Source organism: Engraulis encrasicolus, unplaced genomic scaffold (genome assembly GCF_034702125.1).
Source record: "Engraulis encrasicolus isolate BLACKSEA-1 unplaced genomic scaffold, IST_EnEncr_1.0 scaffold_31_np1212, whole genome shotgun sequence".
NCBI lineage: Eukaryota > Metazoa > Chordata > Actinopteri > Clupeiformes > Engraulidae > Engraulis > Engraulis encrasicolus.
Genome location: NW_026945610.1, coordinates 1,540,564 through 1,566,250, shown reverse-complemented (window position 1 = coordinate 1,566,250; position 25,687 = coordinate 1,540,564). Strand labels below are relative to the sequence as shown.

The 25,687-nt window shown below is 41.0% G+C and overlaps 1 protein-coding gene and 1 long non-coding RNA gene across 4 annotated transcripts in view; one reads left to right on the top strand and one right to left on the bottom strand.

Annotated features, from left to right (window-relative positions):
- Positions 1 to 25,687, bottom strand: part of LOC134443423 (NLR family CARD domain-containing protein 3-like) — an 80,833-nt gene that overhangs the window by 51,458 nt on the left and 3,688 nt on the right. The gene's annotated exons all lie outside the window — the stretch shown is intronic.
- On the top strand, positions 13,989 to 17,568 carry LOC134443412 (uncharacterized). 3 transcript variants are annotated; one of them, XR_010033660.1, is made up of 4 exons: positions 13,989 to 14,527; positions 15,990 to 16,079; positions 16,185 to 16,582; positions 17,025 to 17,568. It is a non-coding gene; the product is annotated as an uncharacterized LOC134443412 (long non-coding RNA). The 3 variants fall into 3 exon arrangements; XR_010033661.1 differs by having other exon boundaries at positions 15,990 to 16,582; positions 17,025 to 17,102; positions 17,207 to 17,568; XR_010033659.1 differs by having other exon boundaries at positions 15,990 to 16,582.

Below are 25,687 nucleotides of genomic sequence, written 5' to 3'. Positions count from 1 at the left end.
TTTGAAGGCAATAGACAAAGGTTTGTAAGAGCTGCAAAAGAATATCCATTACATGACATAGGCGTTCCCAAAAGTGTCTACCCAACCTCTCCAAACCTCTCCAAAAGTACCCAAAGGCAAAAACAGTCATATCAATAAAAATCAAGTGTGACTCCACTTACATTTACATTTAGTCCTATATAAACCCATTTTTTTGATTAATTGAGAAGCATGGCTGTATTTTCTACAGCAGGGGTCCACACTCTCTCCAAAACGTGCCCAAAACCTATCCAGACTTATATACTGTTATACTGAAGCACTGCACATTGTGCTTTTGCTAGGTGCAGTGGATATGAATGTATGCATACTGTGTACTATTTTTCAGATATGATCAGTCTTCTGAAAATGATTTTCCAAGGGAGTTTTTCCCTCAAGGAGCCTTTCCTCAAAACGTTGCTTCCCAAGGATGTATGACTTGGAACACCTCAAAATGTGTGTGTGTGTTTTTGTCAGACTTCTAAAATAGATAGATCTGCATGATTGAACGAACACTACTATACAAACACAGTCATTAGTAATATTATTATAGTTACAAAAATGGCCACACAAGTAGCCCGGGCACGTCATACTTCCTGTGACACTGCATAGTAAGACTGGGCATGTCCATAGTACCTGTAACGATGCATTTTTCGCTTCTCAATTTGTTTGCTATATTGTATTGTCAGTCAAGGCAAGCACACCAGAGCCCCGTTGGCCAGAACACAAAGGTCCAGTGGGGAGTATGATTGGAGCAAGTCCAGCTGGACTTCTGGGCGGCGTTAGGGGGAGAAAAGAAGTATTGTTGGCTTGACATCAGCGACAGTAATGTCTTGCCAACCATCAGGGTCGTCATCTGCTGTGTTGCACAGCTGGCTTTGCGGTGGGGCAGGGCGACGGCGTGCAGGAGAGGGACCCTTGCGTCGTGCAGCAGAGGCAACTGGAGGGCGACGGCGGGCAGGAGAGGATGAGGGTGACAGTCACAGCAGGAGGTCGCATGCGGCGCGAGGAGGAGGCAGCGGCAGTAGGCCGGGAGGAGGAGGCAGCCGCAGCATCAGGCCATAATGAGGAGACAGCCGCAGCAGCAGCAGACCGGGAGGAGGAGGCAGCCGCAGCATCAGGCCATAATGAGGAGACAGCCGCAGCAGCAGCAGACCGGGAGGAGGAGGCAGCCGCAGCATCAGGCCATAAGGAGGAGGTAGCCGCAGCTTCAGGCCATAAGGAGGAGGTAGCCGCAGCTTCAGGCCATAAGGAGGAGGCAGCCGCAGCAGCAGCAGACCGGGAGGAGGAGGCAGCCGCAGCAGCAGCAGGGACCCTTGCAGCGTGCAGCAGAGGCAACTGGAGGGCGACGGCGGGCAGGAGAGGAGGGGGAGAGGGTGACAGTCTCAGCAGGAGGTCGCTTGCGGCACGAGGAGGCAGCGGCAGCGGCAGCGGCAGCAGGCCGGGAGAAGGAGGCAGCCGCAGCAGTGGCCGTGGCAGGCTGTAGCCGGTGACTAGCAGACTGTGGTGGGGCAACAGAAGGAGCAGTGGAGGTGGAAGGCTTTGGAGGGGCAGCAGCAGAAGTGGTGGCAGGTATTGTGATATCTCCAGACAGCCTCTGTATTTCAGCAGAAGCTGCAGCAACCTGCACCAGATGTTCTGAAGCTCCCAATTCATCTGCCAATTTGTGTAGGGCATGTCCCGCTCTGTTCTTCTCCACTGTCCACCTCCACATCTACAGGAGACTCCCCTCTAAGTAAAGAAGATATACTACATGTTATTTCTTACAATAAGGACCATTTGCATGTATTTCATTGCAGTGAACACTTTGACAAACAAAGAATTGATCTGAGCAGCAACATTAAATTGATGTATTTATGTATATTTATATGTAAGCATTCAAATGCATGTAGTAACACATTAGTAAAGTGTAATAGCAGTAGTATGGTAGTGACCTTTACAACTACTATTACAGCGCTTACGCTGTACCTTGCATCTACCTTGCCATTTTGACAACATAGTGATTGTGCAAACAGTATTATATTGTGCATATAGTATTATACATTTGCAATGCTCAGCATGCACTATATAACTATATAACTATTATATGCATAGCTACCCTGTAAATTTGGATAGCTATTATATGACCATATAATATAGAATAACATTTGCTATTACTATTATTATTATTTTTATTATTATTATTAAAAGCACTAAATGAGGTCAAGTAGCAGCCACCCAATGTGTACTAGTGTGAATGTCAATTGTTGTGTTTTATCTTTTATGTTCTATGTGCTTGTCTGCTTATAACTTATGTCTCACTGTGTCTTATGTGTATTGTGCCAGCGAGTGCAAAATTGCCCCACGGGGACAAATAAAGTTCTAACTAACTTATTATTATATATAGAGTCGAGTCATATCTATCTATCTATCTATCTATCTATCTATCTATCTATCTATCTATCTATCTATCTATCTATCTATCTATCTATCTACAAACCCCAACTCCGATGAAGTTGGGACGTTTGGTAAACAGTGAATAAAATCAAAATGCTATCATTTTCAAAACATTCAATCTATTCATTAGATGGAGAATAGTGAAAAGACAACATATTAAGTGTTAAAACCGAGAAAAAATATTGTTTTGGGGGACATATGTACTCATTTCTAATTTGATAAATCCAACACGTCTCAAAAGAGTTGGGACGGGGATCAGTGAAATTAAGTAAACATCCAAATAAGATAAAACAACAAAGAAGAACATTTCAAAATGAATTGTACTGACGGACAATATAGGTGTCCAGGTATAAGATCATCACAGAGAGGCTGAGTCACTCAGAATTAAAGATGCAAAGGGAATAATTACCATAGTTATTACATACATTTTTGAATTCCCTTTGATTTACCACGATTGAGTGTATAAAAGACATATTTTTGTTAATAAAATCATTGTATAGGTTCATGACATCATGAAATATATATTGGCTGTAGTCTCACTCTAGCACTCCAGGAATTAGAGCTATTGAAAATTGACCATATTAAGAATGCTTAATGCATGAAAATGATACAGGGGTGTAACATTCTCGCTCACTTGAAATAGACCCAGAAGACATGGGAAACTGTCCTTTGCTTACAGAAGTCAGCAGAAGTTGTAGAAGTCCATTCTTTTTGACAATAATAGAGCATTGCACATCCTGTGCTACAGTGAAAATGGACCATCCAACTTGTGTTAGTGCTAGCTTCAAAAGTCAGCCTCCATGATGGCATGCGGGTGCAGTAGTGCATTGGTTAAGATGTTCTCACTCATATGTAGAGTTAAATACAGTGCTGAATGGTATAAATGGGTTTTAAACAGCATGAAAAGACACTCATGTATTATATTTTGAAGGGAGATCTTCAATTACTGCCACATAGTAAGGTCAAATTGCATTCTCTACTATGTTTTAACAGTTTGGCTCCACCATAAGGACCAACAGGTGATAAAATGGTGGGTTTTTGGTCAAGACCTGTCACACTGTAAGCACTACAGAAAGGAAAACATTGCAAAACATGACAAGGAATACACCCACCATTTAAGCTGGTGAAATCATGTCCAAGATAGAAATTAACACTGTTTTTTATATAAAATCATCTCATCGGTTAATGTATTTAACTGTTAAGTGTTGTCTTTTGTTTTGTTTTTAGTCTTCCTCGACATTTGCTGCCATTTATTGTCCCCGTCCCAACTCTTTTGAGACGTGTTGGATTTATCAAATTAGAAATGAGTACATATGTCCCCCAAAACAATACTTTTTCTCGGTTTTAACACTTAATATGTTGTCTTTTCACTATTCTCCATCTAATGAATAGATTGAATGTTTTGAAAATGACAGCATTTTGATTTTATTCACTGTTTACCAAACGTCCCAACTTCATCGGAGTTGGGGTTTGTATCTATCTATCTATCTATCTATCTATCTATCTATCTATCTATCTATCTATCTATCTATCTATCTATCTATCTATCTATCTATCTATCTATCTATCTATCTATCTATCTATCTATCGGTGCGTGCATACAGTCGGTGTAGTAATGCTAGTGTGCAGTCGCATGTAGGCTACTTACACGTCCAAAACGGGATCTATGCGCTCGTCAAACGGCTCCTCCTCAGCTGAGTCCATGCTGTCAGGATATCCATTACTGAGACAATCAATGTCATCATCAATGTCGTCGTCAAATAACAGCTGTAGGACTTTATCCGTATTAAAATAGCGACGCTGCATCTTCCTGAGTTTTTTAAATTTCGCGCTGTCGGGAAACACCGCTATGCGCAACTGCGAGAAGGTCATTTACGCACATGGCCAGGCAAAACACAAGCAACCGAACTTGATGGTTACGCATGGACCAATCGCGTTTGCTTTTCGCTCTAACGTGGGGAATCCCCTGATTTTGTCAACCAGATGGGCGAATACTATTGGCCGAATAAGATATCATTGACCTTTAAACTCTAGTTCGTACTCAGATCCTGCAAAATTCTGGAAGGCTGTAAATTACAAAAACAATAAATCTGTTACACCTATGCCTTCTTCAATTAAGTTTGATGATTGTCTACTACAAGACAAATCAGACATTTGCAGTGCTCTTAATAAACATTTTTCTTTAGCCAGTCAAAGTTTTGACAATAGCAATAATCATTCCTTTATGCCTAGGGCTGGACATGATATGCGTATCAGAGACAATGTCAGAGACGATGATCTGGAATTCAGGCTTCATCCTGTGTCTAAGCATACAGTGCTATCTGCTTTATTAGCAATTGATAGTCGCAAATCCACTGGAGAAGACCAGCTAGATCCCCTTTTTCTTCGCACTGCGGCATATATAATAGCAGAGCCATTATTGCACATTTTCAATTTTTCTATTTCCACTGGAGTTGTCCCTACACTATGGAAATTTGCACACATTACCCCGTTGCACAAGGGGGGTGATAAGACTGACCCTAACAACTATCGACCAATATCCAAGCTACCGTGTCTCTCAAAAATACTAGAGAAGTTGGTAAATGATCAGCTCAAAGAATTTCTAAATACCAATAATATTTTGAGCCCTCTCCAATCAGGCTTTAGGGCCTAAACATAGTACAGTTACTGCTGCTACTAAAGTAATGGATGATATTATCACTTCTCTTGACAAGAAAAAACATTGTGCTGCCATCTTTGTGGACTTATCCAAAGCATTTGACACCGTGGACCATTCTCTGCTTCTACAAATTCTGCCTGGTATTGGTTTTAATGCAAGTGCCTGTAAATGGTTCCAGAGCTACCTTTCAAACAGGACACCATACTGTAAAATTGGGTAATACTCAATCTGACCCCCTGCTAATAACCAAGGGGTGTCCCCACAAGGTTCAGTATTAGGTCCGGTACTCTTCACCATGTACATAAATAGCATACTTTCTCTCCTTTCCAACTGCTCTATTCATCTATATGCAGATGATACAATTTTGTATTGTGTTGCGGATTCTGTACAGCTAGCCTTGGAGAAATTGCAGCAGTCTTTTAATATCCTACAAAATGCCTTCATTAGTCTTAAGCTTCTACTTAATGTAAGCAAGACTAAATGTATGGTCTTTACTCGATCTAAGCATGGCATGAAAAATGATTTTAATATATCTACTTTAGATGGGTCTGTTATTGAGAGAGTATCACATTATAAGTACCTGGGAATCTGGCTAGATGACAAGTTCACATTCAAGAAACATACTGACTGTCTTGTCACTACGCTCAGACAAAAGCTATCTTTCCTGCACAGAAATAAATATCACTTTTCCTGTTTTCTGCAGAAAAAAGTTAATTGAAGCTACTTTTCTGTCTTCCCTTGACTATGGTGATATTATTTACAGACATGCACCACTCTCTAATCTGAAGGCACTTGACACTGTCTATCATTCAGCTCTTCGTTTTATTACTGGGGATCCATATAGTACACATCAAATTGCCTGTTATATGATAAAGTTGGGTGGGCTCCACTTTCTCACAGAAGGGACATGCATTATTTTATTTTTATTTATAAGGCCCTCACTGGCAAACTCCCATTTTATATTTCATCTCTTTTAGTTTGGCACTCCAACCCATACCAAACCCGCAGCAGCAATTTTTTACTGGAGAGTCCCTTATGCCCGCACAGAACTGGGTAAAACAGCTTTTAGTGTCTGTGGACCTTCAGTTTGGAATAACTTACAACTAAGGATGGGTCCTTCAAGCCTTTGTGCCATTAGAACTTTTTAAAGTTACACTGGGAAGGTTTTTTATCACATACTTGCACTTGTTTTAACTCATAAGTTTTAATTCATAGTTTGTCTTAATTCTTATCTCTTATATGATTTATGGTGTATTGTGTATGTTCGTTGTTTATATATGATTTTATATGTGCAATTGTTTGTTTTACTCGACATCATTGTAAATGAGGGCTGGGCCCTCAATGATTCTTCGAGTTTAAATAAATGAAATGAAACTCCATGGTTTGGGCTATTGTTATTTTACGCAACCTTGTTCAAACCCGGAAGTAGATTTCGCGTGTAGAACTCGCTTGACAAAAGTTAATCAAACACAAAAAATAATGAAATCTAGCGAACAGAAACGATGGATTCTAACAGATAACAAGTTAATGCTTCAGTCTACAGCCTTGTTTTTGAGGAATAAAGGATTTTATTATCATCAAAATGTCGAAGTCTCCGTGGATTATTTCAATGAGGGAATTCAGTCACTTGTAACACCTAAAGGTAAGCAAAACTCATAACACATCAAATTCAAACTTTAAGTCTTCAAACTTAAGGTATATCTTTATGGTGGTGTAAATGAATTTTACATGGGGTTTCAGACCGTTTCAAACGCTCCTATTATGTTTATACATGATGTTAGTTTGACGAAGTCGGACAATTTGTTTACATTATCAATGAACATAGCGTGCGGTTGATGGAGGATTATGAGCTAACCGTGGCAGCTACAATCGTTGGGTTTTCTGTGTTTGTAGAACCAAGTGTGTTTATTAGTTGTGTGTATCGATTTTCTTTCTGAAACATTTTGTTTATACAAATATGTTTGTACTTGTTGTTTCGATCGTCTGATGTCCCGTATGCGCATCCGCTAGGGGCGCTAACGCATCAAAGGGTTAATGCACTCTCAATGAACCTCAAACTTTGACATTGTAAAACGAGTTCTATTCTGTACTTGTGAGCACATGCTTGTGCTAAAACAGACTTTTCTTTTCTTGCAAGTGCAAAGCTTAGGCTAAATGCACTCTTAATGAACCTCAAACTTTGTTTGGCATTGTGAAACGAGTTCTATTCTGTACTTGCGAGCACATGCTTGTGCTAAAACGGACTTTTCTTTTCTTGCAAGTGCAAAGGTTAGGCTTAATGCACTCTCAATGAACCTCAAACTTTGACATTGTAAAACGAGTTCTATTCTGTACTTGTGAGCACATGCTTGTGCTAAAACAGCCTTTTCTTTTCTTGCAAGTGCAAAGGTTAGGCTAAATGCACTCTTAATGAACCTCAAACTTTGACATTGTAGAACTTGTTATATTCTGTACTTGTGAGCACATGCTTGTGCTAAAACAGCCTTTTCTTTTCTTGCAAGTGCAAAGGTTAGGCTTAATGCACTCTTAATGAACCTCAGACTTTGTTTGGCATTGTGAAACGAGTTCTATTCTGTACTTGCAAGAAAAGAAAAGTCCGGTTTAGCAGAAGCATGTGCTCGCAAGTGCAAAGCTTAGGCTAAATGCACTCTTAAAGTACCTCAAACTTTGTTTGGCACTGTGAAACGAGTTCTTTTCTGTACTTGCAAGAAAAGAAAAGTCCGTTTTAGCACAAGCATGTGCTCGCAAGTGCAAAGGTTAGGCTAAATGCACTCTCGGGCTCGACAGTGTTGCCTTGGCTGTTGTAATGCTTTTTGGGCTCATGTACGCAATCAATCTTAGTTATCCATCAGAGCTGCGCTACACATTTGAAGTCATTCAGAAGGTGTTTATGGAACTTGATGCTGGAAGACTCTCCAAGAAAGCACTCATCATGTTTTATTCTGTACTTGCGAGCACAGGCTTGTGTTAAAACTGACTTTTTCTTTTCTTGCAAGTGCAAAGGTTAGGCTTAATGAACCTCAAACTTTGTTTGGCATTGTTAAAACTAATTATATTCTGTACTTGTGAGCACATGCTTGTGCTAAAACAGACTTCTCTTTTCTTGAAGTGCAAAGGTTAGGCTAAATGCACTCTGAATGAACCTCAAACTTTGACATTGTAGAACAAGTTATATTTCGTACTTGCAAGTGCAAAGGTTAGGCTTAATGAACCTCAAACTTTGTTTGGCATTGTAAAACGAGTTCTATTCTGTACTTGCGAGCACAGGCTTGTGTTAAAACTGACTTTTTTTTGAAAGTGCAAAGGTTAGGCTTAATGCACTCTTAATGAACCTCAAACTTTGTTTGGCATTGTGAAACGAGTTCTATTCTGTACTTGCAAGAAAAGAAAAGTCAGTTTTAGCACAAGCATGTGCTCACAAGTGCAATGGTTAGGCTTAATGCACTCTTAATGAACCTCAAACTTTGTTTGGCATTGTAAAACGAGTTCTATTCTGTACTTGTGAGCACAGGCTTTTGTTAAAACAGATTTTTTTTCTTGCAAGTGCAAAGGTTAGGCTAAATGCACTCTTAATGAACCTCAAACTTTGCTTGGCATTGTGAAACGAGTTCTATTCTGTACTTTTGAGCACAGGCTTGTGGTAAAACTGACTTTTTCTCAAATGTATGTTTTCTCTCTCTCTTTCTTCTCTCTCTCTCTCTCTCTCTCTCTCTCTCTCTCTCTCTCTCTCTCTCTCTCTCTCTCTCTCTCTCTCTCTCTCTCTCTCTCTCTCTCTCTCTCTCTCTCTCTCTCTCTCTCTCTCTCTCTCTCTCTCTCTAACTTTTTGTATGAAGTTTTTCAATACACTGAAGTTGTTACAGAATTCTGAGTCTTTGCCTTTCTTTCTTGTTAAAAAGTCTTAGTTTGCACATGCTTGAACATCATTTGGTTGTAGAACTTTTATATAGACCTTATGGATACAATTAACATTTAAAGACAATTTTCAATTATGACAGTCATGTTACTGAACTGTATGTATGACTCGTGATTTCCTCACCTCCAATTAGGATTAGAACAAATTTCAGATGTCAGATTCATATTCCAGCACATTTTTCATTTAATGGCATATCATATTTTGTGTGAAGTTAAGGGCGTTTTACCACTTATGTTTTAGGTTAAGGAAAAAAACTTAAGTCATTTTTTAAATCATCTTCCAAAGCATTTTCATGGTACTGGAACACTAACTCATTGTGTAAGGATACAGTGATCTCATAGTCTCTGATTAAGGTGAAAAAAACACGTTGCAACTATTTAAAAGAGGTGTGTAAATCCAACACATTTTTAAGGTACTGGAGTACCATACATCATGTAAGGTTGACATGATTTCATCATCTCCATCTGACGTGATAAAAAAAGAAGTATTCTATTTTTTTTAATCACGTTATTCCAAAACATTTTCAAGGTACTGGAACACTAACTCAGTGTGTTAGGATACAGTGATCTCATCGTCTCTGATTAAGGTGAAAAAAACATGTTGCAACTATTTAAAAGAGTTGTGTAATTCCGACACATTTTAAGGTACTGCAATACCATACATCATGTAAGGTTAACACGATTTCATCATCTTCGTGAAATGTGATATGATCACGTTACATTTACACAATAAAAGTAAGGGGATGAAATCATGTTAACCTTACACGATTGGAGTGTGTGGGACCGATGTACACATTAAAATTAGGCAAATCCAACGAGTTTTTTCTTTCAGTGTTGTCTGAATAATGTTGTGACGGTATGTGCGCAGATCAGGGTCACTCCCTCACAACTAGTCTCATGGCTGGGAGGCGTGGTGTCTCATCTCCACTGCATGTATCCGAGCTCACATCGCAAGTAAGCTATTAAACGCAAACAGGCTCTGAGTCCACTGAGCGCAATCCCGAATTCAAACGCGAAAACACATAGCCTCATGACCTTCCAATATGTAGCATAGCAGCACATTCCACAGCACAGCTTGCAACAACCAAACTGCGTTGCGTTGCCTCGAACACGTTGGCGTAAACATAGCACAACACAGCGTAATGTGCAACTCAGACACTAGCAACAAATGACAAATGAGCAACAACACAATGAATGAAGGTTGTTTACTTTAAATTTACCACAGTCAGACAACCTCTTTTCATAGGCTATTCACCAGAACTTTACATGAGCTGAAAACTGGCTCTTGCTTGACGTGAATGATAGGGCTACATCAGACGAAGGCTACCGGTAGCCTTCTTGCACGGCGCGCGGTCATGTTTGAGGAGGGGAAATGATCCTACCTGAGTTCATAGCTTCCATTCATGCTTTTCTTCCAGATTGACGTCTCATTCGGCGAAAATACAATTTCTATTGCACTTTAAAGACATTAAAGTTAGGTTATGTTCTGCCATCACCAATGTCTTGCATGTCTATATTCTGCCGGGAGTTTTGGGGAGCTGAGCTGTCTTTGCTACCAGTCGGAATGATCTCTTGCTGATTAGCAACTTGCAAGCTATGGAATTCTAACCGATTGTATCATTTTTCCCCCATCGTGCATGCAGCATGAAAAGCTGCCCGCGCGCTCGGTCAGCACCGCCGCCAGTAGCCTACTCTCTCAATTTCTCAAACAGCTGTAGTAGCCTAATATTGACGCAACTGTTGCGCTGGAAAAGGCTACAGTGAAAACAGAGTGATACAACGAAAGCAAACATTTTCAATATCCCTACTTTGACAGGAGAACGTGTGATATGCCTATTTTATTTCAAATGGTTATTTATTTTAGTGATGTTTAGTGGGCAAAAGTGGGGGGGATGGATTGGCCTTCCAGTGAAAGTGGGGGGGATGCAACGTACACATCCCCCCCGTCGGATACGCCCCTGGTGACAACAATCATAAATATAACCATTTAACAAGCCCAAAATGGCGCAACATTTCGCTGGTTGATCAAGGAGGGCCATGTGGTTGAAAACGAGGCATTTTTGAACTGTATAAGTGAAAACACGATTTATTAGGACACTTTTGTGGCTGTGGTCATCACACGCAGATTCCCTGATTGTCGCTCCCAACGCAGGACGCTCCCCGGCCGGCTGGGTATACAGCTAGCTAGCTAACACCGAACATGCCATGTTGACAACAATCATAAATATGACCATTTAACAAGCCCCAAATTGCTCAACATTTCGCTGGTTGATCAAGGAGGGCTGTGTGGTTGAAAACGAGGCATTTTTGAACTATGTAAGTGAAAACACGATTTATTGGGAAACTTGTTTGTGGCTGTGGTGATCACACGCATTCACTGCTACGACGCCTCGGAGTTGCCGCTTCACAAGACAGCTGTGACGTTACACAGAAGTGTGTGGGGATTGGTTGTTTGCCATCCAATTGCGTGGCGTTGAGTGCTGAAGCAACCGTTTATCCCGCCCACACTGCTGCCCAGCCCTCCTAGACCCTGGTACAGCTTTCTGCTGTACGGCGTCTAGATTTCTAGGCTAGGAAATGAGTCCAAATTAGGGAGTTTCCCGGGAAATTAGGGATGGTTGACAGGTATGGTAGGTAGGCTCAGAGCGGGTAGGTTCTCTGTGGGCCTAGATTGTGTACCCATCATGCACTGCACTTCTGGGAGCTAATGTTCTCAAACATGAACTTAATTATCACAAAGGAATAGTTTAGTTTTGATTCAAAACTATTACTCTTAATAATGTTCTGCATTTATTTTGGAGGTTTTACAATTAAAACACAGTGGTAGAGTACATGAAAAAACTATATATCACCACCATACCTGTCAACCATCATTCATTTCCCGGGAAACTCCATAATTTTGACTCATTTCCCGATTTCTTCACGATTTGACATATTTCCCGGAAATATCCCGGATTTTTCACAATGTCAAAAAACACAGTCGGTCCAGTAATTCCACGACCCTGTCCGACGAGCCACATCCTATCTTGAAGAGAGAGACAGAGGGTCTTGCTTATCAATCTACCTGCCAGAAGATTGTATGCCAGATGCCACCAAGACTTGAAGTTCCTTGAAAATACGAGCTGTCTGTCACCCTCTAGCTCCGTAGCTTTCTAACGCTTGTGCGCCCACTCTTTTCCTCAGAAACCGTCAGTTCATGCAACGCATAACAGCCTCGGAACAGCGAATCATGCGATTAACCTAATCACAACCTGTAGACTACCAGCATGAAATTTTGCACGAACAGACAACTTATGCGACAAAACAACAAGAAGAAACTCATTGCGCTCATTTCATTGTTTTGTTTTCATTAGGCTACATTGTTTTTCCACGCTGTAAAATGTGTTCTGAGGGATTTTAGACAGGACTGTCTTTGCACGCGCACTGTTGTGAAAAGCAGATAGAAGAACGTACCGTCCGATCCCTCTCTGTCATCCCGTGGACTGTCAGAATTTGGCCTTTAGAAAATTTCCCGGATTTTGGCTTAAAATATGGGGATTTTCACGGATTTTCGGAGCTCAAAGTTGACAGGCATGCTCACCACCCCACCGTCATTGAGAAGTGGACGTCCAATCCTTCCTATATAATGACTCCTGTTTCCCCTCTTACATTAATATGCTGCTAAATGCTAGACCACTGGACTACAATGGACCATGTTGGATGGCACAGTTAGATACACACACACACACACACACACACACACACACACACACAGGGACTGTACCTTCCTGCTCTACCTCAGTCCTGGAACCTACCTCTTTTATTGTCATTATACTGTACTGTCACTGTTATTATTTCTATTATTATAATGTCTACATTTTATACATATTTATCTTATTTTCTGTTTACATGTTCAATGTTCAATGTTAAATGTTGAATGTTGAATGTTAAATGTTAAATGTTGAATGTTGAATGTTAAATGTTCATTTATACTGTATTTATTATTGTCCATTGTTACCAGTCCATCACCGTTACCTGCCCTGTCTGCACTTTATGTCAGTCTGAAAAATGTCAATTTGTCTTGTCCTGGCATGGTATAGAGAGAAAACATAATTTAATTTTTCCTTGTATGTCTTGTGCATACAATAAAAGCTGACTTGACTTGACTTGATTCATTTGAACAAGAGAAAACAAGATGTCTCAACAGATTGAGAAATGGTTATTTAATATCACTGCATGAAAAGAGGAATATGTGGATGAGTTTTGCACCTTAAATTGCCTCATACCTCAAGCCACAGCATTTGCGGCTCCCCCATGCCCCCCTCCCATCCCCTTCTTAGGAGAGCCTTTAATATGTAAATGCCAGTGATCAGGTCGGGAGCTGCTACAGTCAATTTCAAGTGGGGTGGGGTGGGGTGAGGTCAGGTGGGTGGGAGGGAGTGGGGGGTCGGCAGGCCTGTTTCTAGGATTTTGGGGTCCCTAGGCAACGGGATTGTTGGGGGCCCTAGGGCATTTTTTGGCCTTTTACTAAAATGTGTGTGTGTGTGTGTCTGTGTGTATGTTTGTTCACGCTGCCCAGTGGTGTTTTTCCAGAATCACTAACCATTAAACCAGGGGTAGTGAACCTATGTCTCGAGGGCCCTTGAGGCCGTTTTATCCGGCCCCTGATATCATTATAATGTTTTGCAACTTCACATGAAATAGGCCTATGACATATTTTGCAGGCCTAAAGGAATCTTAGAAATTACATTTCCAATGCAATTAAGTTAGGCCTATATTCAGGGGACCTAGAAAAGGTGGGGACTGTTTTAAATGTGTCTACCTTTAAAGGTGTCTATATGTCTATATAGGCCTAAAGGTGTCTATATATGCCTAAATTTCATGGGGAAATCCTGATTTGTGTTCATAGTAGCCTATGGCCCTTTGAGGATTTTATGACCATGGTAGGAATTTGAAGTGGCCTTTCGAATGAAAAAGGTTCCCCACCCCTGCATTAAACCTTTCTTCTAGCCACAGCTCTGCTGTCAGTACATTTTATTATGATACTATAAGCTCAGAAATGAAGTTGATCAAACAATTCGATCGGTGCTATAAACATTTAAATGAACCGAATAGAAATCAGAATAGAAACATCTGAATGATCTTTCTTGGACATAGCCTACATTTTGAAGTGACCCTTTGAATTAAAAAGGTTCCTCACCCCTGCTTTTGAGGAAAAACATCCTTGTGCTTGGCCACTCTGGTTTTTAAATTATTCTGAACTAAAGCAAGGATTGTTCAAGGAAGTTCAAAACAGACTGTCTCTGGTTAAATTAGTTCTACACCAAGCCTTTAGGTGGCAGTACAACTAATTCGCACAATGCGAATTCCACACACAAGCCACAAAGAAGCCATCTACCGCGGTCAACAACACCGACCTATCTGAACAGAACCACGCGCTGTCTGTGTGGTTTCACTGTTACAAGTTTCTTGGCGATATGGGGGAAAGTTCCTCACATACCAACGGAAAATGGGCTTCACATACATGTAAGTAAATTTTACTCAACTGTGGTTTAAAGTTTCAGTACTCAAGAGCGATTGAATAGCTCCTCTGAACACAGATCCGCCATTGCTAAGTTGTAGCACAAGTCCCCTCAATGAATGTGACTACTCTTGTTGCTACTGTACGCTAGTCAATTCTGATAACTTGCGAGCATCGTAATGACAAAATGCAGTAGTGAAACGGTGAATATGTTAAGTATACTTGTTGATGGTAAGTTGTTTGACATTGCTCGTTCTCAATTGCATTTCCCCTGCCTAAAGATGATTCCCAGTTTGTCGCTCCCAGCGCGGTTCGATCCCCAGTCGGTTCGCTCCCACTAGCCAGACTATCGAGCCCACCGAGCTAGTTATCTTTTTGATGTTAGTTTTTTGTTACGTACCCTAAACCTAACCCTTACCTTAATCCTAATCCTAAACCTAACCCTAAATTGCTTGTATGTGGTAGTGTATGATAATACGAGAAATGTAATCGGGTGGGATAGAACGCCTGGGATTGATAGGATCACCTGGGACTACACGTCCGGGAGTGATCTTACATGGGAGTGACCATCTCCCAGCGTTTAAGATTGACAAAGGCTACCGTTAGCATGCTATTGCGTTAGCTCATCAACTAGTTGCTGGGCACTGCTCATTTTTCACGTCTGCCCGGCATTTCGCTGATGAACTAACGCTTGGACGTCTTGCCAATGTATTTTACAGCGGCAAAAATGCATCTAGGCGACGTTGGCAAGATTGGTGTGCCGTCTGGGTATGTTGGTTTTCAGTGCTGGGCAGTAGCGAAGCGACTAGTTTAATTACATTCCCTAGTAGCTTGGTCGTAGCGTCATTACTATGTATCGACTAACGTCCCTGTAGTTAGGAAATAAATAGTTTGGAAATCAATGTGAAATACCCTGGCATTTGCAACAGTAGGCAACCTGTCCTTAAAAAGTATGGGTCCTCAAAACAGCACTTGTTGCACAAATAAGTGTTGCATAGAGCAGTGTTTCCCAACCAGGGGTACGTGTACCACTAGGGGTACGCGAGCACCCTGCAGGGGGTACTTGGAAAAATGAAAACATGTATGGAGCATAGTCACATTGGGATATAAAGCATGAGTCAGGGGGTACTTGTGGTATGAGAAAAGGCTTAGGGGGTACTTAAGACAAAAAAAGGTTGGGAAACACTGGCATAGAGCACGCCACCCCGAAATCAATGTGAAAATACCCTGGCATTTGCAACAGTAGGCAGCATGTCCTTAAAACGTATGGGTCCTCAAAACAGCACTTGTTGCACAAATAAGTGTAGCTGGCCTCTTCAAGAAATTGAAATTATGCATGGTCACTTTTTCTTATTGTTTCACGTGGAGGTGTACTGACATTGTCTAAATAATGTAGGCTAGTTTATGTCCATGTATTATATTAGGACCCAAGGTTAATGGGTTATTCTGTTTACCATGTTTTCACAGGCTGCTGTCTCATAATATGGCGAAGACGAGTCACTTGAAGGCCTAACAGCTCTTATGAGGAGCAGTCTTGCCATAGAAGACTGAAAGAATGTAAGATTAACTTCTTTGTGACCAATATGACTTGCTCATTGATACATTAGCTATGTCAATATGAGATGCATGGCGAAGTATTTAATTTATTTGTCTCTCTTCTAGGAGCTGTAGAAACAACAGGGTGCCTGCTGCAGTATGACGAGGACGCCCTGATCATAGAAGGTCCAGTGTCTTGGCAGGGTGAAATGGCACTGATATCGGTATGTGGTGATATCAGTTAAAATTAATGAATTAATTCTCATATCTGAATAATGTGAACACTGGATTTACCACACACTCACACACACCCTAGTCCTAGATGATACAACCAAGGTTACTTTTACCACAGCTCTGGCACTGCATCAAATTTCTTTTCTTTTTTATAGAACTGGACAGGTCATTTATTCGTTCCCCTTGTTTTTTGCAGTGTCCTGCAGGATGCTGTGTCCTGCAATCCTGTGTGCTGTGCTACAGACGCGTGTGGAGGTCAACCCGAAATGGGCACAGTAGAGTGAAAGAGGGTAAGCTTAACCTATAGCCTACGTCAGGGTTGGGGAACCTTTCTCATTCGAAGGGCCACTTCAAATTCATCCGAGGGGCCATAAAAGTCCTCCAAGGGCCGTACTATGAACACAAACCAGGATTTTCCCTTTCACTTTAGGCCTATATTGAAGGCAGCCACATTTAAACAAACGCCAACTTCTTCAGGTTCCCTGAATATTACTTAATTGTATTGCTAATGTATTTTCTAAGATTCCTTTACAAAATATGTCATGTGAAGATGGAATTGCATTAAAATTATATCGGGGGCCGGATAAAACAGCCTCAAGGGTCGCAAACGGCCCTAGAGACATAGGTTCCCCACCCCTGTCCTACATTGTCAATATGACTTGTGCTACTTTATAGATAAGTTGTCAATGCTGTGCATTGCTATGTTTTGATTTATTTTCTTACATCCTACAGATCCTGGCAGGGAGACGGTAGTGTCCTGCAGGATGGTGATGGGCAATCTTACAAGAGACCACAGAAAACTGATATAGTGTAAGATTATCCCTGTTGGGCTCAATATGTCTTGCTTATTGATATATTTGCTATGTCAATATGAGGTGCATGACGAAGTATTTATTTATTTGTTGTTTCTACAGCTCCCAGAAGTGAGACTGAGTGCCTGTTGCAGTATGACGAGGAAGCAGTGACCAGAGACCTTCAGTAGACCCTGCTGGCATGATTGGCGGCTGAAGAACATAATCAACAGCAATGTTTATAATATTGTACATACCTGTATAGTCTGCACTAAAATGCTGTACCTGTACTATTTTTCCTCTTACTTTCATATTTACCACGTATTTACTATGAATTGACAACTTTTACTCAAATCCATTTTTGTATGTGCCCTGACTAAAACTATCCTTAAACCTAACCTGTCAGAGGTGTAATAACAACCTGCTCTTAGCAATGTGGCAGCAGTCTACTTGGATGCAGCGGGGAACATAGAACCCTTTTTTTGAAAAAGCATTGTATGTTTCTACGAGTGATTCTACGATTTCTCTACGCTTTTGGCAAAAGCAAAATGTCAATTATCAGTATTTTTTTTCAACTAATTGACCTAGATGTTTACATAGTGTATATATTTAAGTTTCCAAACAAACAAATTGCCAAGCTTAATCTTAAATCATTTGATAAATACTCTAATGAAAGCGAACATTTGCTTAATTATTTTGTCAACAGTGTTATGGACAAATACTATATCATTTCAAACATATATAAAAATACTACAGAGTTGAAACAATATATGTTTGAAAGTGCTTATGTCCCTTAGCAGTAATGTTGTCATTAATCTGTGCAACTGATATAGAACATGTGATTGTTGAGCTTCATAAGTAGGATTTTATGAGTCACTGTGATACAGACTGACACATTTTTCATCATAAATCCCTGTAACGTCTGATTTGAATATAGTCACCCTCCTTACACAAGACTTCCTTCTCCAGAGATAATCCCTAGTGTATGTTCATAGGATTTTTCCAACACATAAGGGATCAATAGCGCAAAAACACTTTCAAAACAGTCAACGGTGTTACTCAACTGTGTTACGGTCAACAGTGCAGGGGAACAAGTCTGCACTTTTTTAGGAGAAAAAAACAGAGCAGACAAACCCATCTCTCCCTAGAACACAAATTATTTTGTTTGTTTGTCTGTCAATATGGATATAAATTGGCAAAAACATACTCCTCCTCAACTGTCATCAGTGTTGCCAGATTGGGCTGGTTCCCGCCCAATTGGGCTGCTTAGGATGGCCGTGTGCGGGTAAAAATGGCATCTATCAGAAAAACCTTCCCACTGCCAAATAAATCAATAGAATTGGGCGGGTTTTTAGGGCGGATTTTGATCATTTTTTGGGCTGGAAATCATCAGCCTCATCTGGCAACCCTGACTGTCATACTTAATTGTAACACCATTGACGGTAACACCGTTGACATTTCAGCCATTTTTATGGTGTTGTGCTAACTGAGGACCTCAGAAGTTCCACCACAACACCTTAATCAATTCATGTATCTGTATGCTTTATCTGTGTTTTTCTACATGTGATTTCTAATTCAGATTCTTATGAATATGTTGATAACACTGTTGACAGGCAATTTTCCCGCTATGAGAACATGAAAAAGAATGGATTAAATTATGGAAGGATGGAGCTCAAAATTTACCAAAAAGTCTTCCCGTATCCTGCCAAAGACGTTATGACATCACGTGATGTTATACGTATGGCCTAAGACCAAACCATTACTGATTTATGGAGGAGGTTTCAGACCGTGACACCGTTAACACAGTTTTCGTGGACACACACAAAATGGCAAATTTCATGCATAATGGAAAGGACAGTGGTCTTTCTGACAGTTTTGTCATATTGTGATGATTACTGTGAATCAACATTTGCAATCGTCTTGGGCAAAACAAGTTTCTTTACATGCTAATATGAAGACTGAATCTGACATTTGGAAAACAGGACGTCTTGAAAACGCCCAAAACCAGTATTAAATATTCATTCTTACTGAGGGAAATAATGCCATGTCTACACTTTCTGTATTATATGAAAGATAAATGTTTTCTAATGTCCAAAACATCATTGGATGCAGTTAATAGTTAGTGGAATTGCCAAATAAAATCCACGGACTTAAAAGTGTAGGCGAATTAGAGAATCACTCCTGAGTTTTATGAATTGTGCCCTTCCCAAACCTAACCTGTCGTAGGGGCCTATGAAATCCGTTTTTTTTTTTTTTTTTTAATTTTTCAATTTACATTTTTGAACTTATTTTCCCCTTTCACCTCCCCCCCCCCCCCCCCATCCCCCTCAAAAAAAATAAAATACAAAAAATCTTAGTTATTTAGTTCAAACTGGTGGGTGGACAGAGCCAACCACTCATGGTTGAATGGTAGGTAGAGAAAAGAAAAGTAAAATTACCTACTAGCTTTTTGTAATATCAGCCCTCAAAAATATTCCAGGTAATAAGGTAGCTGTATTGTACATGCGCATATATTCTATTAAATACACGTGACGCACGCACCCAACTAGAAGGCGAATTCACTTCTGGTGCATTGAAGTTGTTGGACTCTGGCTGCATCAGGTTTTCTCGAATACTTGGCTATATTGCAACGTGCAGCTTAGAGACATTTTGGGTCACGTTATATGTAGGCATTAAATAAATAGCCTCGCAAAGTCCCTACCGTCTACCGTTTCACTCAAACACATGTTTTACAAGACGGCCGTTTTCTTCTGATGGTGACTTGACCCTTTTTCAAAGTTGATGCTAACTTTTAGTCACTATGCACGGAGAGCCGCCCGTCTTTTCTGTGTCGCATCGCATTGTCTTAACAGACGGTCAGGACAGCGCGTTTGCCTGACCTCACCTGTTCTACTAGGCAAAATTTGAGTGATGTTGAGTATTAAGATTTCTTCAATGCTCTGACGGCCAGTGTTAGGACGTGGGAGACAATCGGAAACGCCGCTTGGGAGAGAGATGCGTGTTTGTTTCTGAGTTGTGCATTTGTGACCTGAGTAGGCTACTGTATACATCACTGCATATAGCCTAGAGTATATTGTTTGCAGGGTATGTGTGTAGTTTTAAATTATGTATATTTATGAAATGCACGGTTCCTGTCTAAGTGTGTGTACATTGTTTGGTGTGATATTAAAAGCATTTAAAAAATTCATTTTCATTTCATTCATTTTCATTTTAGCAATAAATTCACATCATGCATGCTGAAGCCCCATCACAGTGCAGTCTATAATGATGTGAACATAATGATGTGAATATACAAAGTAAAATCAACCTAGGTATATTAGTAATAATAATTTTTGCATAATTATACGGACCTACTGTATAGGCCTACGGTATGCATAAATTAATCCAACGTGACCAATAGAAGGTCGTAGCTGCCGACCCTGCTAACCAACAGCGCAGCTCTTTTACTTTGAGTCACGTGTCTTTTTCGTCCAATAAGAGCAAGGCTAGTCCGCGTTCCGGGCTGGCTGTCATTGCCTTTCATGTTAATCGTTGGGCCATTAACACCCTGCTGTGAGACCTCTCCACGGCTCTGATTCGCTTCCGGGCGAGTTACGTGTCCCCAAAACTGTTAATTTCGCATTCTCTCAGCGCTCAAAATCAGACGAAAGTTAGGCAAGTCCGTGGGCGATTTGGGACGAGTTCATTGTCACAAATCCCCCTTTTCGTGCTGTGTATACCCTTACACATTGCTGATCAGGGCGGGCTAGGTAGTGTTGGGGGCCCTAGGTAATGAGGGGGACCTAGGCAGTGCGGGGTGTGCGGGGGCCCTAAGCCAACTGGGCTGAGCAATGCATCACTTTGGAATAGGGACCCTTATTCCACATCTGTTTTCACACTGTTCAGGGTTTGTTCATGCAGTGTGTCGGGAGCTTATACACATTGTATTCTGTCACTTACTACTTACTAATGAATAGAAATATAGGCTCACTGGTCCTTACTAAGGTTAAATTGGTAATAAATCCCTTATTGTGCATGAACGAGACATTTGCGAATTGTTTGATGTTTGATTTTGCTTAGTACATGCCTTACACGTTATTTATACAGGCATTTACATTGTATGTGTTTGTGCTTATAGATGTAAACCCTAAAATAAAGTGTTACCGAGTTATATAATGATAATAATAAAGTACACTTGAAGGTCAACACCGGAGCAGCACAGATGTAATTCCTTCTGTTTTTTATTCAAGTGCACAACGTGACTAACGTTTGGATCAGGGGTCCCCAAACTAAGGCCCGGGGGCCGGATGCGGCCCGCCAGGCCCCTTTGACCGGCCCTCCACCTCTTTGCATCTCACCATTTGAACTGTCCCAAAGAAAAAATCCTCACAGAAAAAAAAAGATAAAATATATTTTTCAACAGGCCTTCCCACAGTTCAATTTTCAATAACTTACTGTGAATCACCAGAACTTGTCTTGATAGTTTCTCATCTCACTAATATAAACAGGCCTTCCATTTCTATTGTATCACTCCTAAACTGGCAATCACCATGTTTCTAACCTTTCCTTGCTTTTTTCACATGTTTATTGGAAATTAAAAGGAATACCTCTGGTATTTCAAATTTAAAAACATGTGAAGTACTCACTGACTTCTTTTGCAAATCACTTGTAATGATGAGCTATTTTGTGCTAGAAATTATGAATGAAGGAAGCGAAGGACAGCACTCTTCAGATTTTTCTCTGTTTATTCGCCTACGAACGTTTCGGGCAGAGCCCTTCCTCAAGGTGTAATGGCGATTGCCATGCTAGAAATTATGGCTATAACACGCACTGCCCTAGTATACAGTCTGCATGATTGATCCCGGCCCCTGATCACAGTCAGGAACGATAATGTGGCCCCCAGATAAAAACGTTTGGGGATCCCTGGTTTGGATGGTTAGACCATCTTCATCAGAGTCCATGAGTGGAATGGACATCATGGCCCATAGCGACACCGTATTCTACACATCATGGCCCATAGCAACACCATATTCTACACATCATGACCCATAGCAACACCATATTCTACACATCATGACCCATAGCAACACCGTATTCTACACATCGTGACATCATGGCCCATACCAACACCGTATTCTACACATTATGACATCATGGCCCATAGCAACACCGTATTCTACACATCATGGCATCATGCCCCATAGCAACACGACTAAAAAACGTATTATTATTTTTATTTAATTATGAGGGGGGCCTCCTGGCCAGCTGTGCTTAGGGCCTTCAAAACTTTAGCAGTGGCCCTGCCCATCAGTCATGACACTGTTTTCCTACTTTAAAGGGACACTGTGTGAGATTTTTAGTTGTTTATTTCCAGAATTCATGCTGCCCATTCACTAATGTTGCCTTTTTCATGAATACTTACCATTACCGTCAAATTCTAAGTATTCATTATGACTGGAAAATATGCACTTTTCATACATGAAAAGGGGGATCTTCTCCATGGTCCGCCATTTTGAAAAATGACTCTGCTTGGACCATACTAGAAAATATTTGTTTATTATTTAGTAAACTTTCATGTAAAGATCAAATTTGGCAATAGGCAGCCCAGTTTCAATGAGCAGCATAGTGCCTTTTTTGACCATTTTCTGCACAGTGTACCTTTAAATATGCCAGTGTCCACTTCCCCATTCACCCTGTGTGAATCGAGTGATCCTACGCCCAATCAGCCACATTTCTACAGAATCTACCTGAACATCTCGCACTAACAACAGAATTTAATATCATCGTCCTTAACATCTAGCACTAACAACAGAGTTTAATAGCATCGTCCTTGTCACAATACCACGATTTGTCAATTAGTGGTTCTCAAGCACTCACCTAGAACCAACCTTGCATAACATGACACGTACATAACATGACACAACAAACAACTACCACATATGTACACATCCAGACAGAGAATTAGTAGAGCAGGTAACAACAGGGATAGGTTGTACAGTACAGGGTAGTAGACATATTGTCATACATTACATTTGTCATATATCATACAGTAGTATCGTGCTGTATATTACACACACACACACACACACACACACACACACACACACACACACACACACACACACACACACACACACACACACACACACACACACACACACACACACACACACACACACACACACACCCAAACACACACACATACACAAACAGATGTGCAGCGACCATTGACTCAGCCCAAGGCAGAGCTGGCCACACAAGGCTACAAGTGACACCCCAAGTCTCCTAGGAGACCCCAGAGAGGAGTTCCCATAGGCCAGGGGTATTCAATTAAATGTCAACGAGGGCCTGTTTTTCAAGTTCCTCTCAGTAAAGGGGCCAAAATGTACGTATGTATTATGATTGCTGACTGTAAATGAAAAAAAATACAGAACTCTTCACTGAGGAGGGGGTGTGGGGGTCCTCCCCCAGAAAGTTTTGCATTTCTTAGATGTAATTTTCTGCATTTTAATGTCCTGTATCCTGTTTCAGCTTGATACGGAACATGTACTTTTGTCTCTAAATTCCGAAAAACAATTCTGCTGTTTGGAGTGGGGGGTGGGGGCTGCAGAGCCTTGCTGTCCAAGGGCCACATCTGGCCCCAGGGCTGCCATTTGAATAGCCCTGCTGTAGGGCCTAATGCCAGAGAGTCCATAGGGCCTAATGCCATAGAGGCCATAGGGCCTAATGCCAGAGAGGCCATAGTGCCTAATGCCAGAGAGGAGTTCCCATAGGGCCTAATGCCAGAGAGGAGTTCACATAGGGCCTAATGCCATAGCATTTTAGACCAAGCAAGAGCATACACGCCAGACACTCTTCCCGGCCATTTGCCAATATGCAACCTTGCCTCCTCCACTTGTGCTTGTTTCCTCGTACCAGGAAGTAGTATGTCATGATGACATCACTGATAACAGCATTATATTTCAATATCTTGCAAAAGCTCAATTGTAAAGTCTTTTTCTCATGTGTAATCGGGATGGTGAATGAAAAACAGTCCTCAAAAGTTGTTGTGGCTAGGCTGACAGCTGGGAAACTTTATCGTTTTCTCCACGGAGGAGGGGCCAGGAGTCGGGGCGAGGCCACAAGCATAAGTGGAGGGAGTAAGGTCGCATATTGTAACGCATTCCTAATGTGTTCATATGTTAAAGCCAAAACCCCAACAGGCCACATGACCTTCACAGCAGGTCACTTGACCTTCACAACAGGCCACCTCATCATTTACATGAACAGAGGTAAGCAGGAATTGTGTAACTGGATAAAAAAACACACAAGCAAGATGTCATCAAAAGCTCAACAACAAGACATGCATGCCCCAGTACCCAAATGTAAGAACGTCACTGTTACAGCATCCACATCATGTACATGTCAGCGTTACAACGCACACAGCCAGACACATATAGAGTACCGGTGCCGGTCCGTGGACTATTTGATACCGGGTCGCACGACATAAGTTAAAAAAAAAAAAAATCCAGAAGACATGTCTTTGTTATGAACTGCAGTGCAGAACTTATCTCAAGTATAACTTTTAGTATCGCCATATTAATATTTGCATTAGCCTAGACGTAGCAAAAGTAGGCTATTTTAATTTTCAATAATAAACTTTTCTTTTTGCCGTCCATCACTAGTTGAATGTCAAATGCGCCAAACGCATGCTGCGAGGCCGTGCCCACTTTACATTTCAATGCTGCAATGCAAAGTGGATGGTGGCCGTTTTCGAGGGTTGGCTGTCTTCTCCGGCTCTTTCTTTTTAAAGCGATGGTTCGGAGTAGAATCACCCTAATGCCATTTGAACCGTGACACCCATCCACCTTTACACCCGAAGTGTTTTCTGCCGCAGGCTTACATCAACAGAGTTGCCGTGTTATTCGATGTTTATTCCGGTTAGCTTGACTCAAGCGCATATGGATACTGGGCACCGTCTCCAAACTTTCCCCACAAAAATAACATGTCATGACACCAAACTTCTGCAGTAGCACAAATATGGTCTGTACTCACGAAACGAAGCATTTGGAAGTTTGGAAATAGTCCAGGAGTTTATTATTATCAACACAAGCCGAATAGCTTCTCTGCTGCTAAAGCTGCGCCAACGTTACTTCCGTCATCTAAGACAAGCATGTAAGAGTCCTAAACGAAGCTCATAATTATGCACAATGAAAAGTGAATTCAGCATCAGTATTGATAACGAAAATCCTTGTCTAATTGATAGTAGGTAAGATTTGAAATATCTTTTAAGTATTGCCTTGAAAATATAAGCCTTAATCACAATTCAATGAAAACTTTTTTAACACTCTCGTCTGGAAGTTTGTTGAAGACTTTTACGGGCTTGTCTCATATGACGGAAGTAACGTTGGCACAGCTTTAGCAGCAGAGAAGCTATTCAGCTTGTGTTGATAATACTAAACTCCTGGACTATTTCCAAACTTCCAAATGCTTCGTTTCGTGAGTACAGACCATATTTGTGCTACTGCAGAAGTTTGGTGTAATGACATGTTATTTTTGTGGGGAAAGTTTGGAGACGGTGCCCAGTATCCATATGCGCTTGAGTCAAGCTAACCGGAATAAACATCGAATAACACGGCAACTCTG